The 14779-nt window shown below is 52.7% G+C and overlaps 1 long non-coding RNA gene across 1 annotated transcript; it reads right to left on the bottom strand.

Annotated features, from left to right (window-relative positions):
* Positions 1-342: 342 nt before the first annotated feature.
* On the bottom strand, positions 343-13123 carry LOC306659649. The gene is made up of 3 exons (XR_013763366.1): positions 13021-13123; positions 4273-4474; positions 343-548 (listed from the first exon to the last, which is right to left on the bottom strand). It is a non-coding gene; the product is annotated as an uncharacterized lncRNA (long non-coding RNA).
* Between the last annotated feature and the right edge of the window lie 1656 nt (positions 13124-14779).

Genomic DNA, 14779 nt, shown 5'->3' with positions numbered 1-14779 from the left:
CAAACCAACCCCAGCAAAATAACAAGTCACTAAGCAACTTAGACCCTGTCTCAAAAAATAAAATGGGTTGGGGGTGTGACACAGTGATAGAGCATTTCTGGGTTCAATCCCGGTAAGCCCCCTCCAAAAAAAAAAATAAATAAAAGAATGCTGGGTTCAGAGGTGCTTGTGAGTTCACTGCTACTGGATAAACACAACTGGACAACAGGGTAAGGGGATGGGTGTGGCTAGGTCCCAGTTGTCAGTGTCAGCACCACTATCCCTGTGTTCTCAAGTTCTCACATCCATTCATCTTCCATGCACCTTTGCACCACCCTCCACTTACCTGGGTGCAGACAGAGAGGGTGGCAGCTGGCTCAGAGGGACATCCCTGTCAGTTGCTTCTCCCTGGAACCTGGGAAATCTCAGAACATGTGGCTTGAGACTTGCTCCACTCTCCCTTCCTGGTGCTCCCTAGAGTTGCTCCGAGCCTTCATCCTCTTGGGCTTAGGCCAGGACAAAAAAATAATGCATCCTTTCTCTTAGCACAGAAGTCCATAGACCTTGCCCTGGAATGTAAGAGAAGAAGGAAGAAATAAACAAGAATATACAATGCATAAAATGGTCCATCACACTCAAGACCTCTCCCTAGCCCCAGATCCTAGCCATAACCTAGTAGCCCTAGGTCTTTTTTTTATCCAGGTCTTATTCCTGTCTCAAGACCCTTTCTTCTTAAATGAGCCTTTATTGCTTTCTTTCTCCTGCTCCCTGTCCTCCTCAGGAGATGTTTGTGGAGAAAGAAGTGGCTGCCTCCAGGAAGAGAAAAGAAACTCAGAGTCTTCTATCAATATCTATTCCCCGCTACTTCTTTCTTTAGCATATCTGTTAGCCAGGTACATGGTCATGTGGCAAACGATTATATTTCCCAGCCTTCTTCTTAGCTCATATGAGGTTATGCAACTAATTTCTGATTAATGGCTAGGCAGAGGTCAGATGGATATTACTTCTAGGTTGTGATCTTAGAAGAAATGAATGTGTGCTCCTTTTCTCTTTTCTTTTTCCCACTGACTTAGAGAAGACAGGATGGCAGGAGCTAGAGCAGCCAATTTGAGTCTACCATAAGCCTCTAACAGTGACTGACTATACTGATTAGAGTAGATGCTCAATAAATATTTTTGGAGGGACTTAATCTCATTTAGTTCTCACAACAATCCTGAGGTAGGTATTGTCATCATCCCAACTTTACAGAAAAGGAATGTAAGACACAGAGAGATTGAATAATTTCTGTAAGGTCACCAAGGGCAGGTTTTAAACCCAGGAAATTTGGTTTCTGAGCCAAACTAAGAGTACTCTTAATTATAATGGCATATAGAACAGTGAGCTACACTCTGTATTGTTATGTGAGGGAGAAGAAATGCCTATCCCAGTTAGCCTGGATATTCCTTATCATATCCTTTGTGCTACCAAGAGGAACACAGTTCTTCCCCTCCAAATGCTGAGTGTGTCTCTAAGACCAGAAGTCAAGCAAGCAGACTCCTGGGCAGCTTCTGAAGGAGCTCTGTAGGGGCCAAAGATTCCTAACTGTGTCCATGGGTTTCTACTCCAATCTACATGTTATTAAAAATCAGAAAAACTAAATTAGGAATGTAGCTCAGTGGTAATAGTACTAGCCTAGCATGTGCAAAGTCCTAGATTCAAAGCACCTGAACATACCCACTGACCTGCCTTTCCTCCAACCTGTCAATACAAACACTACATCCCAACGGGGAACAGCTTTTCAGCCCTCCCCAAGGAGGGCTGTTTCGTCTCAGTTATTTAATTCTACTACAGTTTCCACAGCTTTGCAGTTTATAAGGTACCATCATGGACTATCAGTATGGAACGATATCCAAGATATGTTATTAAATAAAATAAAGAAATTCCAGAACAAGATGTATATTGTTCTTGTTTCTACACACATAGGCATGTATCTATATATTTGTAAAAATATAACCTCATCTCTGGAAATAGTAGCTCCTCATCCCCACTACAGAGATGGAGCAGTATTGTTCCCACTGTATAGATGAAGAAATTGTGGTTTACCAAGATTAAGTAACGGCTAGAGTGAGTGAGACCCATGGAACACTTTACTATGCACACCTTAAGCCCTGCCCTGTTAGACCTGACTCCTGTCGTTTTAAATCAATGTCCCTGAATATTGTTTCTCCATAGTCTGCCCAGCTCACCTATTCCTAGCCCAACCCCAGCCCCTGCCCTGGGGTGGGGGGAGAACAGAGATAGGGCATCTTGGGGAGGACTTTCCCAAAGGACCTCACTGCTGCTTATGATCACCACTAGATATTCCAGGGCAGGTATCCCATCCTTGGGGACAGAGGGGCCCCAACTGCCTGGAGACCATGTTCCAGGGCACAGTTTGTGAATTTTTAACAGGTTCCCTAGAGTTTGATGTACAGTCACTTCCTTAATGTCTGAAACTGACATTAGGTAAGCCCAACTCCCTCATGGTGGTGGATGGGCAGTAATTGGCAAGGCTATTTCCCTTTTGTTTTCCCATATAGATCAGTTAAGAGTTTTTTGGTGAGAGAGGAGGAAAGTAGTGTGGAGGTGTAGGGAGCTATGAAGAAGATGCCTACACATGCACACAAGGAGGGGAATCACTGAAGGAGGTGACAACCCCTACCTGGTCTCCCATCTGAGAACTGCCCTCCTCAGTCTCCAGAGCTCACTGCTGAGGCCTAGGGGAGATTTTCCTGGACTTACCAACACCCCTACCTGTGGCACTGATCTTGAATGATAGCCAACACTGGTACTAAAATGTGTCTTTTGTAAAGCACCTTATGGGGACCTTAGCTCATCTAGTCCTCAGTGCAACCCTCTGGGACAGGGATCATTGTCCCCAACTCACAGAGTAAGAAATGGAGCCTTAGAAATAAAGTGACTTGCCCAAAGCCCCACTGACTTAAATCCAGGATCTCTAATCCCCAAAGGCAGACTGCATTCCCTCATGTATAAACCTTGCCGGGAGGAAGGTGGGGAAGGAAGGGATAGGTTTTGTGGTTCTTCAGGATTAGTGTGCATAGATTGGTAAAGGGGTAAATAAGGAGCCAGATGCTCCCCTCCCAGCTCCTGACATTTCTGTGCTAAGGGCCTCTCTAAATTGCCAAGACTGGCCTCGAATTTGCAATTGTCCTGCATCAGCCTCCCAGGTGGTTGGGATTACAGATATGTACTACCATGCCTCGATTATTTTATTTCTTAATTGTAAAATTAAAACTATGTATTTATGGTGTTCAAAGTAATGTTTTGGTATATGCATACACAAGTGGTATATAGGAAGAAACTAACCTTCCAGTTAAGGGACAGTTGGCCCAGCAGCAGGAAGGAGCCAGGTAAGATTGGTGCAGAACTAGCCCAAGGAGTGGAACTCAGTAGCACTGAGTCATCCCTTCCTTATGTGAAACCCCTTCTCCCTGTTTGTGAAAGGGACTTCCTTTCTGAAGGCAGAGGCATGGCTAAGATCACCAGGAGGTCAGTTCTGGAATTTCCGCAGCCCTCCGAGCGGCGGCCCAAGCAGTTCCAAATCATAGACAGCAGAGGGTGCTCTTGCCTCACCTTTCCCGCGTGGAGGCGGGTACGAGGATCCGGATTTTTTGGGCGGGAAAGAGTTGTGATCTTTTCTCCTAGTGTCAGTGAGAATCCCGAAGGGATCAGGTCAGGGTAGGAACAAGGATGACTAGGGACTTTAACTTCCCCTTTGGGAGCTCAACCAGAAGGTTGGCCTCTTGAGACAGCACTTGGGCCCTTTTTTCTCTCCCCGCCACAAGAGACATAGGGTGGCCCCTTCCTCAGCTCTACCTAATACCCAGTCCTGAAAGTGGGTCCCCGGGTCTGCGGATTCAAGAACCCCCAGCCGTACCCATGGTATTCCTTCTTGTAGTCCGTCCTAAAGGCTCTGCGCAAGGAAGTGGAGGTGAAGCATGTTCACGTCAGGACTTTTTATTAAAGAGTGGCACCGCAATTGGGTGGGTATTGGAGTTTCAAGAGAGTAAGGAAAAGGGTAGCTGAAAGGGAGTGTGCTGCTCTTGAACATCGCCACAGATGCCGCTTGGTGGCGCTCAAAGCCCGCGTCACTGAGAAGCGCAGGGTTTTTTTGTGTGTGTGTGTTTGTTTTTTTTGTTTGTTTGGTTTTTTTTGTTGTTGTTGTTGTTGTTGTTGTTTTTAAGAGGCGGGCAGGTGTGGAGAGACTGACTTGGAGATCCCGAGGAGCTAGAAGAACAAGGAGCCAGGCCTCACCTAAACAGAGGCCGCGGTACACTGGGCTATGAAGCAGCCATCGTTCTTTAGAGGCTTGGAAAGGGCAAGGTAAAAAGGGAGCTAAAGGCACGCTGCTGCCAGAGATAGAAGATGGATGTCCGTGGAGCTGAGTGGGGATCTTGGTCTCAGTGTGTCATTGGTCCACCTGTCTCTCTGAATTTATGGATTCCGTTGTGGAGAGCTAGGAGAAAAATTCGAAATCTTAGAGTCTGAATTTGGGCTGGAATTAAAATTCCGAAGAGCACGTCAACCTGCTTTTCTCCCCGAATCTGTGGTCAGTGTGTGGGCACCTGCTCTGGGCTTGCCCGACCACCCTTGGTACTGGCGAAGGTGTGGATCGCTGGCTCTTTCTAGCGCTCCCTTGGACACCCTCACGATTACCTTCTGACGCTGGGGAATTTGCCCTGGCTTTGAGGAACCCCCCACCCCCTAGCCCCGCGGAGGAAAGGGGAAAGGGGCTCTAAACGGGTCTCAGATTCGTTCCAGGTCAGAATTGTTCCCTCCATTAGTGCCTGTGGGACATCCCCAAGCCGCGGACCCTTCTCTGTATGAGGCCTTTCCTGTACAGATCCCCTGGGCACTAACTTGGCTTCTCCTCACCACTTGCAAGTTGGAGAGACCCTGATGCCCCAAACTTGTGGGGTACTCTCTGTAGCTCCTCTCTGTCTCCTATGTCTAGACTTGGCCTACCCCTCTCCATTCCACCTCACCCCTGAGTTCAGTCCGGGTCTGTGAGGAGGGAAGGGAAGCCCTGAGAGAAGGAGTGGTGGTGCGGTCCTCCCGGCCGCAACACGAGTGTGAACCGCCCGGGGTAGTCTAGGAAATCCAGATCCGACCAGCCGGCGGCGGCGCTGGGTTAGGCCTACGAAACTGGAGCTTCTTGTGAGACCGGGACGCTGCAGATTTCCCTTAAAAACAGAGTGTGGCGGGGACAGAGTGTGTTCTCACTGAAGGGGAGGTAGAAATATGGAGTAAGAACTGGAGGGGGCGGCAACTGGGACCCTGGAAGTTTTGTCCCAGACGGTCCATGCCTACCAGCCCGGCTCCAGCGGCCTTAGCAACAGCTTGAGCGGGGAGGGGTGTGTGCCAAGCGCCAGAGAAGCCAGAAGGTCGAACTTGAAAGGACTCTAGGTCTCCATTAGGGACGGCAAATTCCCCCAGCCCTCCAGTCCGCCCCCACTCGCGACCGTGTGCCGGAGCTGGGAACCCCGCACGCCCTTGAGTGAATGGCACTGGTAGCAACGACTATAAGGTCTGAGAGGAAATGGGAGAAGTGAATGGTTAGATATCTGTTGTCTCGAGGTGCCCCGCCCGTTTTGCAGCTTTGGCACTACCTCCCGGACTCCTGGGGAATAGAGACCGCCCCCTGGGAGTTCTCGCCCGCTCCCCGAGGCCGGAGGTATTAGTGCTGCTTGATCAGACCTCATTTCCTGAGAAAATGGAAACATATCCAGGGTCTTTAATAAAGTGAATGACGAGGCTTTGGGTGTAATTGGGCTTCCGTTTGGTGGCTATTTTCTTAAACCGAGAGTGGGGAAAATATAAACCCACAGCGCCCAGTTGCAATTATGTGAACATCAGAAGTAGTACAGGATGGATTAACCGAGACCCAGAGCAGTGATCTACAGTCTGAGAAATGGGCATAAATGCTTACCCAGACCCAGGAACCCAGGAGGCCTGCACCTCCAGACAAGCCCCGCACCCAAGCACTCGCCTCCACAACCTTCCATGTCTATTCAGGGGCTAAGACCGCTCTGCGGCTGCCATAGGCACACCCCGGGATCTTTACACGCTGGGGCGGAGGCAGATCCTCTCCTTCCTGGCAGAGGAGGAGCGTCCTCCAGGGCAGAAGAGAGCCTGGCTGCGAGTCCCCTGACCGCTTCCCGGCCGCACACGCGGGCTGCATATTTTCTGGGCATAATCCAATTTTCTCCGTGACTATCTAGTTAAACTCTTTAACAACAGCTACATAATTAGAATTTGGATTCCCATTAATTTTCCCTGGGCCTCGAACCATTTGCAGCTCACACTGGTAATTAATGCGATACATCACTAACTTTACCCAGCGCCGGCCAGCCCGATTCAGGTCGCTCGGCCCGCTTTCGGCGCCCCCGCGCGGGGCCCTGACTCCGGACCCTGCTTCTGGGGTGGGGGCTGATTCCCTCCCTTCAAAGCTGAATGCCTTGGACCGCGCACCCAAAGCCTTCCTCTTTCTAGGAAATTTCACAATTAAAAATATTTATCGGGAGCAGATTTACGTTTCTGGGTTTCCAGTCTCGGGGCGTCTGGGTAGGCTATTAAGAGTAATTAGCATCTTTTGCGCATGCAGATTTACTTCGCTCGTTGCCACATAACTCATCCCTAAAAGCCGGCACAGGCGAACGCAGGCGCGGCCGCCAGAGCAGCCGCCAGAGCTACCGCCGCAGCGCGGGTCTGACTTGGGTTCCCTGGGCCTTGCTCCCCAGTACACTGCGGACTTCCAGACTCTCCCACTGTGTTGTCCGCTCCGGAGTGGGCATCCAATAGATGTGAAAAGGTTTCCATCCTAGAGCCTGAAGCAAGGACGACCTCAGGCGGCGGGGGAAAGGCCCAGGCCTGTCTTTCTCAGCTGCCCCAGGCACCTCCGACCGTGCACGTGTAAGGACTAACAAGTGCACGTCTCCATGTGTGCTCGCTCGCGTACACGCGAATGCACGTGCACGTGGTTGCTAGCGCGCATTCCTGTGGGTGCGCAAGGACGCGCGTGGGAAAAAACAAGCTGATCTCTTTTTTCCCTTCCTCCCCAGCCCACCGCTTCCCAGGGCGACTACTCGAATGCCAATCATAGGCCACCCAGCTAGGGCACTCGGTTCGGAGAAGACACTTGGGCCTCTAACTTTCTTCCGTTTCCCTTTCACAGAGCCAACCAGACAACCAACCGCGGCAGAGGGGCGGCGGCGCAGGGGGAGTGGGGGGATTCGGAGGCTCGACCCTTGGTCCTGTCTGAGCGCACCACTAGCCAGTGAAAGTGCAGGCGGAGCCAGGGGTCATTGAGTTGAGGCTTTGGGAACCCCTGGGGGAGGCTGGAGACGACCGAACCAGGATGGTGAAGGGGGTAGGTCGCACAAAGGGACAAAGTTAGAAGGGCTAGGGACCGAGAGTGCGGCTGTGGCTCCCGCGCTCTGGGCCGAGGCACCCACCCCGAGTTCGTTATTAACGCGCTGGGAAGTCCGCGAGCCGCCCAACTTTCTTCTCTTTAATGAGCCTAGAAGAAGAGGCTGCCCTGAAGGGGTTTGTTCATTAAAGATGTAGCTGGAGGAATATTGTCTCATTAATTATCTGGTTTTAATTACACTCCTACCCTTTGAATCGGAGATGGGAAAAGTTGATTTGGTGGTGCCACCACCCCCTTTAGCTTAAGAAATCAGGCCGGGCTAGGGGAGGTAAGGGGGTAACATGTGCCTGGAGGGTGTGGGCCGGTGCCTGGGGGGTATGTTCCGCGAGAATCCTGTATGAGGGGACTCCATGCCTCAATGTGTGGGTGGACAAGGTCTGCCCGTGAATCTGAAAATGTGCGTGTATGTGTGACCACGTGTGCCTGAGAGGCCGGGTGAACGTGACTTGGGTGCCTATGTGTGCTCCCTGCCTGTGTGTGGTTCTGTGCATTGGGATGTGCATGTGAGTAGCTGAGTGTGTCTACAGACAGGCCTGAGAGCAGGGGTCTGTATGAACAGGAGTGTGCTTGGGTAGCGGTGTCTGCGTCTGAGATGGTGGCTTCCTGCCCATCAGTTCAAGTGTCAGTGTCTTGGGGACTCTGCTGTGCCTGCATGTGCCCTCATGTATGTGAGTGATGGGGGGGACACTTCATAGCTGGAGTGTCCCAGAAGCTGTACTGCTCCAAGGACATGGATCAGTTTCTGAGGGTCTCTAGAGCTGGGGGCCACCTGGAAACCATGATGGTTGTTGGGGGGGAATTATTTAAGGGGGTGCTCCCCCTGTCTCGTCCCTTGTCAGCTTGGTGCTGCGCTAAAACGGGGGCCGTTTTCCCTTTAAATCGCGGACACTTTGACAGGGGACATTAAGGACCCGGCTGCTCAGGCTGAGCAGATCATAAAACCGGACAGGCAATTTCTGCTCCCGCCAAATAGCCGGGCAAACTCGTTCTGCATCTTTGGTTTTAATGCACTAAACTGGCAGCTAAGCAGGGAGCGAGCAAAGGAGGGGGGGTAGATAGCCCCCCCCACACACACCGGCACACCGGCACCAGCACACACGCAAACACCCCTTCACACCCTTGTGCCCCGCCCCGCCCCGACCCCCCCACCGGCGGAATTATCAACTAGAATTTGATTAATATGCAAATCGCAGGCAAACAGCTCCATATAATTCTTTCAGTGGAGAGTAATTAATCACCAGTTAAAGCAAATTAATACATATATCAATTTTGTCAGAAACATGCTTAGTTCAATCGCCCGTAAAATTGAAGTTTGAAGTATTAAGAGGCTCTGCAGAAACGCCAGGACTAAAACTTTCAAATTGATCCTATTTAGTAATCAATCAGGCTCTCCCCTCAGGTTAATCTGCCTAATTTTTCATCTCAAATCATACACTTTACTGACACGCCATCTAGCAAACAGTCGATAAAAAGTTAACAAAAATGATAACGACTCCAGCCAGAGCCATTGTGCTGGGCGGGTGGGCGGCAGGCGGCTTTGATTGCATTTCTGGGGTGGTTGGGGATTTGGATTTTTCCTGGGCCAGGGGCTGGGCGCTCCCCCACACAGCCAAAGCCTCCCTGCCCCACCACTCCTGTCTGCTGCTGGCTGCCCTCTCTGCTATTGGACTCCCTCAGAACATCAGAACACCAGCAGGCATTTCCACCAAAGCAGCCTCGAACAGCCTGCTCCCTCCCCACTCCTGTGCTGGCAGCGAATGTCAGGAAGCCTGTGCCTTGTGTGCTGTTGGTAACTGTGGCCTGTGCCTCTGTCCCTGTATTGTGTGTAGAGCTGAGGATGGTGTGTATCTGTTTAACAGCAAAGGTTTATATGTGTAATTCTTGTGTATGCCATTGGCACTGTGTTTCAGGCATCCTGTGGGTCTGTGTCACTGTAGGTGTGTATTGAGTTTCTACATTGTGGATCTGTGTAACTGGGTGTCTGCCTTGTGTGTTTCTGCAGTGTTTCTGGGATGTTTGTGAAACACTGTGTGCCTATGTTGTGGCTTGGCTGTGTGTCCATGTGCTCGCCTGGGACTAACCTTCATCTACATGTGGGACCTCAGGCATCCGAATCAATAGGCACAGACAAGGAAACCCAGACGCTTCACCTTGAATAGCCTCTAGGAAATAGGAGGGGTCACCTCTTTCCTACCTAGTCCTCCACCCCAGCCTCTATGTTGAGGGGGATAAGGAAGGGGAGGGGGAGTTACCCATTTCCTGGCAGAGGAAATGCCCACCGTGGGGTTCTCTTTTCTGCAGAGCTCCTGACTTGGACCACTGCATTTGGGAGGAGTGGGTTACAGACACTCGGGTAGAGATGCCTGTATCCCACATACTGAAATGTCACATCCACACCCACATATGGTTATAACACATCCCAAAACCCTGTATACATGTGGTGACAACTAAATCTGCAGAGGTCCCAAGATACACACAGGTAATCAATCTTCCTTCTTCACAGCATCCACCCCACTCTCAAGGAGCAACATCCAGCTCTCCATGGGGCAAACTACACATGGGCCATATGCCTACACCAATGCACAGCAATGGATCCCTGCATGCAATCATACACCAGATTCCAAAGTGGTCAGGACTCATTCACTCCCACCCCTGCTGGCAGCATTGTCCACCCACCCCACATGCACACGTGTGCATATTGCCATTTGCATCCTCCCCATTTTGTGTGGAGCTGGCCCCCCTCCCATAGAGGAGGAACTTCCCTTGAATGAATGCGGATGGGAGGGGGAAGCTGAGCCTTTGAGAGCTACCTAAAACTGATGCAGACCACTCCAGAGACAAAGGTTCAACCTAGTGACCAACTTGAATGGGAGGGGCGAACAGGGTAGCCAAGCCATTACAACAGCACAGCAAAGGATACTAGCCCCTCCCCAACCTGTTTTCAAAGACTCAGCCTGCACCTTCATAGTGTTCATTTGCTGGACTCAACTGTCCTCAAAGTAGACTCACATCCCTGTTGAAGGTTCCCCATACCACCATCCGCTCACTTCTTTTGTGAGCTACCTTTCCTTCAGGCCAGGTGCTCTCCACCTCTGCCCTCCACATTGTACATGTAAATTTGAATAGCCTTGGCCAAGCCTTTCAGGGCTAGGATTCCTGTGTTGTCCAGCTGTAGCTTCAGTTCTATATCAATGTGCATTCTCCCAGTTATCTGTTCACACCAGCTCCCTGCACACATCACTCACCCCAGCATTGTTCACCCACTGGTCACACATGCATCCCAGTGACAGCTTTACTCTTTTCCTCTCCATTGCACAAATTTAGTCACACCTAGTTGCACACACTAGTTTGCAACAATCAGTTACACAGAGCGCAGCAGCACACACCCAGTCACTCCTAGTTGCACATGCTCTGTTTCCATCAATCAGCGGCACATGCTCAGTCTCTCAACTGCACACACTCAATGGCACACTCAGGAACTCACTCTCCTTCGTCCCCACACCTCTCACCAAACACACTCCCTCAGTTCCAAATCTCTCCCAGGACTGGCAACACTGGGGAAGAGAAGAGTGAGTTGCTGGTGGCAGCTGGGGGGTTGGGAGTACAGAGGTGGGACCCCAAGGGAAACTTTAAGATGGAACTTCTCCTTTCTTCAGGGTATTGTCCTTCCACATGCACATGTCCTAAAGCCCAGGAACCCTCATCTTCCTTCACTTCAGTCCCAAGAACCTGTCCTTTGGGAGCCTGGGCCTATGGACACACCCAGAGGCCATGCTCTTAGGCCTGTTAAAGTCTGCTCCAGACCTCCACTCCAGCACATGGCACAGTCTAGGTGGATCCATCCTCCACACAACCCCTCGCCGGCTGTACAGCCCAATCACCAACACCCAGTTACCCAGTTTTACCCCCCCACACACACACCTGGAAGCCACTGCGTTTCTCCATTTTACAACAGCAGCCTCCTACCTTTGACCCTCATCACCCAGCTCACTCAGACTTTCCTGTTCCTTTTCCTACAGGCCTTTCAGACCCTGGCCTTACCCAGACTGGCCCCTTATCTGGTTGCTCCCTTTACATCTCTGGGGCTCCCTTATACCCCCTCCTAAGTGCATGTATTTGGGGAGCTTGTGTATCGTTGGCACAAACTGCTTTCTGGTCCTCAAGAAAGAAGGAACGTTTGTTGGGAGTGGAGAGCAAAGCCCAGGTGCCGCTGGGTTCTGGAGGTTGGGAACGCACAGGGCGGGGCCACTGGACTTCCCTGGACCCAGCGGCTCAAAGGGTGGGGAGGAGGGGGACCCCGCGGCGACGGGCAGGGGCGGAGGGGAGGCGTGCTGCCCCAGCCCGTCCCTTTCAGGGGGGACTCATGCATCAAACTTCAATTTTCCGGACGATTGAATTAGTGATTTTTTTTCTCCTGAACTAAAATACACTTAAGTCTTTGGGATTAATTACCACGTTCTGGTCCCTCAGACTGGAGTATTACTTATCGGAGCTGCGTCTGACACCGGCCCGACACCTCGTAAAATAAGGAACTGCGCCTCCCGGCCTCACCCTGCGCCGCCCGCTAGGCCGCCGAGCCGGGAAGCCAGAGCAGAGGAAGCAGAACTAGCCCGAACGCCTCTTGAGGCTCGGCCGGTCCGCGCGCAGAGGGGTAGCCAGCAGAGAGCAGAAACTAGCCGCATCCCGAGACTTGGCAAGCCGCTCGGAGGCCCCGGTCCCAACCGAGAAGGGAGAGACAAAGCCTAGCCTTCTCCCCTGGCAGCCGGGAACCGAAAGTGGGTCCACAGAGAGGCCAGGTTTCTGAGGGAACAGGTCGGTAATAACCCCAGGCGATGATGGAACTCGGCGAAGGGCCGAGCCTTAACGAAACTGACCCAGAGAGTGGCCGTGGGCCTCACAGTCCCTCACACGATCCACGGCTCACTCACGCGAAGAAGAAACAGACACGCAATACACATGCCCGGATCCCACGGAGCCCACACGTGTGCGCGCACACCACGCACAGGCGAACCAAGACAGGCCCAGCAGGCACCTTCCAAAAGGCTCAGGTTTGACACCTGGTGTTCCAAACCGTCTCTCATCATAGGTCCCGGCTGCAGTACCCAAGAGGCGGCCAAGGCCATCTGAATGCCCCTGGACCGCGCGCGGGTGTCAGCCTTTATCAGAACTGGGAGAGCTAAGGAGACGGTGGGCTAGAGCCCAGGTCTCCCTGGATTCCAGTCCCTAGCCTGGGTCCAAGCCCCTCAGCCCTTACGCACGGTTGCCGACTTCCCCACTGCTTTCTGCACCATGGGGCCTTAAGATGAGCCCCAAGCTGCGGTGCTCCGCCTGGTCGGAATCGGGCCTTAACAACCGTGTGCCCCCGGTCGGTGGGGCTCCAGAAGCCCACCAGCAACCCGGGGGAGACATCGAATTCAGCGGAGCCGAGGTGATTGAGGAGTGGCTTGAATCTCCAAATTTCGCGGGATGCAGCGTGAGGCTCTCCGCCTCCAGTCCTCCTCGGTTCGGGCTTAGCCTAAGGCTCCCAGGAACACCTCTCCCCTCCTTCCCTCAGGCAACTATCCAGTCCTTACTTAGGCTTGCCCTCCTTTCTAGCCTATAGAAACAACGAATTATTTCTGTCTTTCAAGGCCTGGGTTCCATGCCACCTCCTCCGTGAAGCCACCACCACCATCCTGGAGCCCGAAGTCATCTCTCCGCATTTTGCAAGTGGCACTTTGCTGCCCAACGGGAAGGGTCTGCTATTAGCGTCCGAGGTGTTTCCGGTCTTGCCCATTAGAGTAGTAGCTCCTTGAAGGCAGGAACCGGATCTGATTGTTTCAACTTCCCCAGCCACCTGCGCACAATAAACATTTGCTGAATTGAATTGATTTTTCCCTTTATTTTATTAATCCTTCTCCTTTCTTCTTTCCCTCTTTCTTTTCCTCCTTCCTTCCTCCCTCGTTATTTTTTATTTCTTGGTTATATTCAATTGTCATGTTTTTCAGGCTCATTAAATCCATTTAGAGACAAAAGAATAAAAGGCAGAAGGGGAAGGGAGGGGGAGGAGGGGAGGGGGAGGGGAGGGGAGGGGGAGGCCGGAGAAGCAAACAAATAACCCGCTTTAACTAGACGGGCGGATAAATGGCCCCGTTTCTCCTCAGCCCCGATGCGCCTGCTTAGCTGCGCGCCCCGCGGGCGCCGCAGCTCGGGTGGGCTCAGCCCCGGGGCCGCCGCCCCCAGCCCGAAGGGACCCAGCAGGGCCCAGCCCAGGGCCGCGAAGAAGGGAGCGGCCAGAGGTGCCAGGGCCGCTTCATTGGGATTCATGGGCGTGTTGGGCGGGCGGCCCCGGGCTCCGGGCGCGGGGCGGGGGCTGGGCGAGGGGGGGTGCACACGGCGGGCGCAGATGCCCGGGTGACCGCCGCGCCGCGGTCCCTGCGCCGCCTTTGTGCCGGGGAGGCGCGCGCGGGGACCTAATCCATCAAATTGTCTACAAATTGTGAAGAAAATTCAAAAACCATATGGTCGCCAGCGCCGGCGCGCTCTGGGCTGCGGAGGGCCGCGGCCGTGCCCGCACCGGGAGCCGCGGGGGGCTGGGCCCGGCTATTGTCGCCTGTCAGCGGCCGCCCGGGCCCATTCGTCCCGGCCTTCATGGTCCGCGCTCCGAATTACAGACCCATCCATCCTGAGAGAGGGCGATTTATGTCGCCCGGGAGGAACCGACCCAACGCCCGAGCGGCTGCCCGGCCGCCTCCTTCTCTTGTCCCTCTCCTCTCTTCTCGCCCCTCTTCCCACTCTCTTTTTCTCTCCCTGTCTCTGCTTCTCTCTCTATGCCTATAAAATTTCCTTTTACCCCCTCTCCTCCATCTCGATGGCTCTCCACTTTCTCTCTCTGTTTCTGGAGTGTCTTTCTCTGCTCCTTTCTTTCTTTTTTCTTTCTTTCTTTACTTCTTCTTTTCTTTTTTCCCCTCCGGTTTCTGGCTCTCAGTTTCCTCCCGGACACGCACGTTCTTGACTCAGGCCCGGGGGCCCCATCGTCTGCCCGAGACCAGATGCGAATTTCTCACATCAATTTTGCGGAGAAAGAGAGCCGAGCGGCCCGGAGGCGGGACCCGACTCTAGTGACAGCGGCCACTCGCCAGCCCAGAGACAACAAAAGCCCAGAGAGAAATCCTCTCTATCCGGGAAAGTGAAAACGAAGTCCCAGCCACTCTCAGGTCATCACAAACCCCACAGGGTCCCTGCAAGATTCATGTCTTTGCCCCCAGCTGAGTTCTGGGCCCAGAATTTATGAACGTTACCAGAAATTTACCCTAGCTCCCACTTTGGGATCGCATCCCCCAGGGCCCTTAT

Source organism: Sciurus vulgaris (genome assembly GCF_902686455.1).
Source record: "Sciurus vulgaris genome assembly, chromosome: 4".
NCBI classification, from domain to species: domain Eukaryota; kingdom Metazoa; phylum Chordata; class Mammalia; order Rodentia; family Sciuridae; genus Sciurus; species Sciurus vulgaris.
The sequence above is the reverse complement of the archived record's forward strand: the minus strand, read 5'-3'. Positions and strand labels throughout refer to the sequence as shown.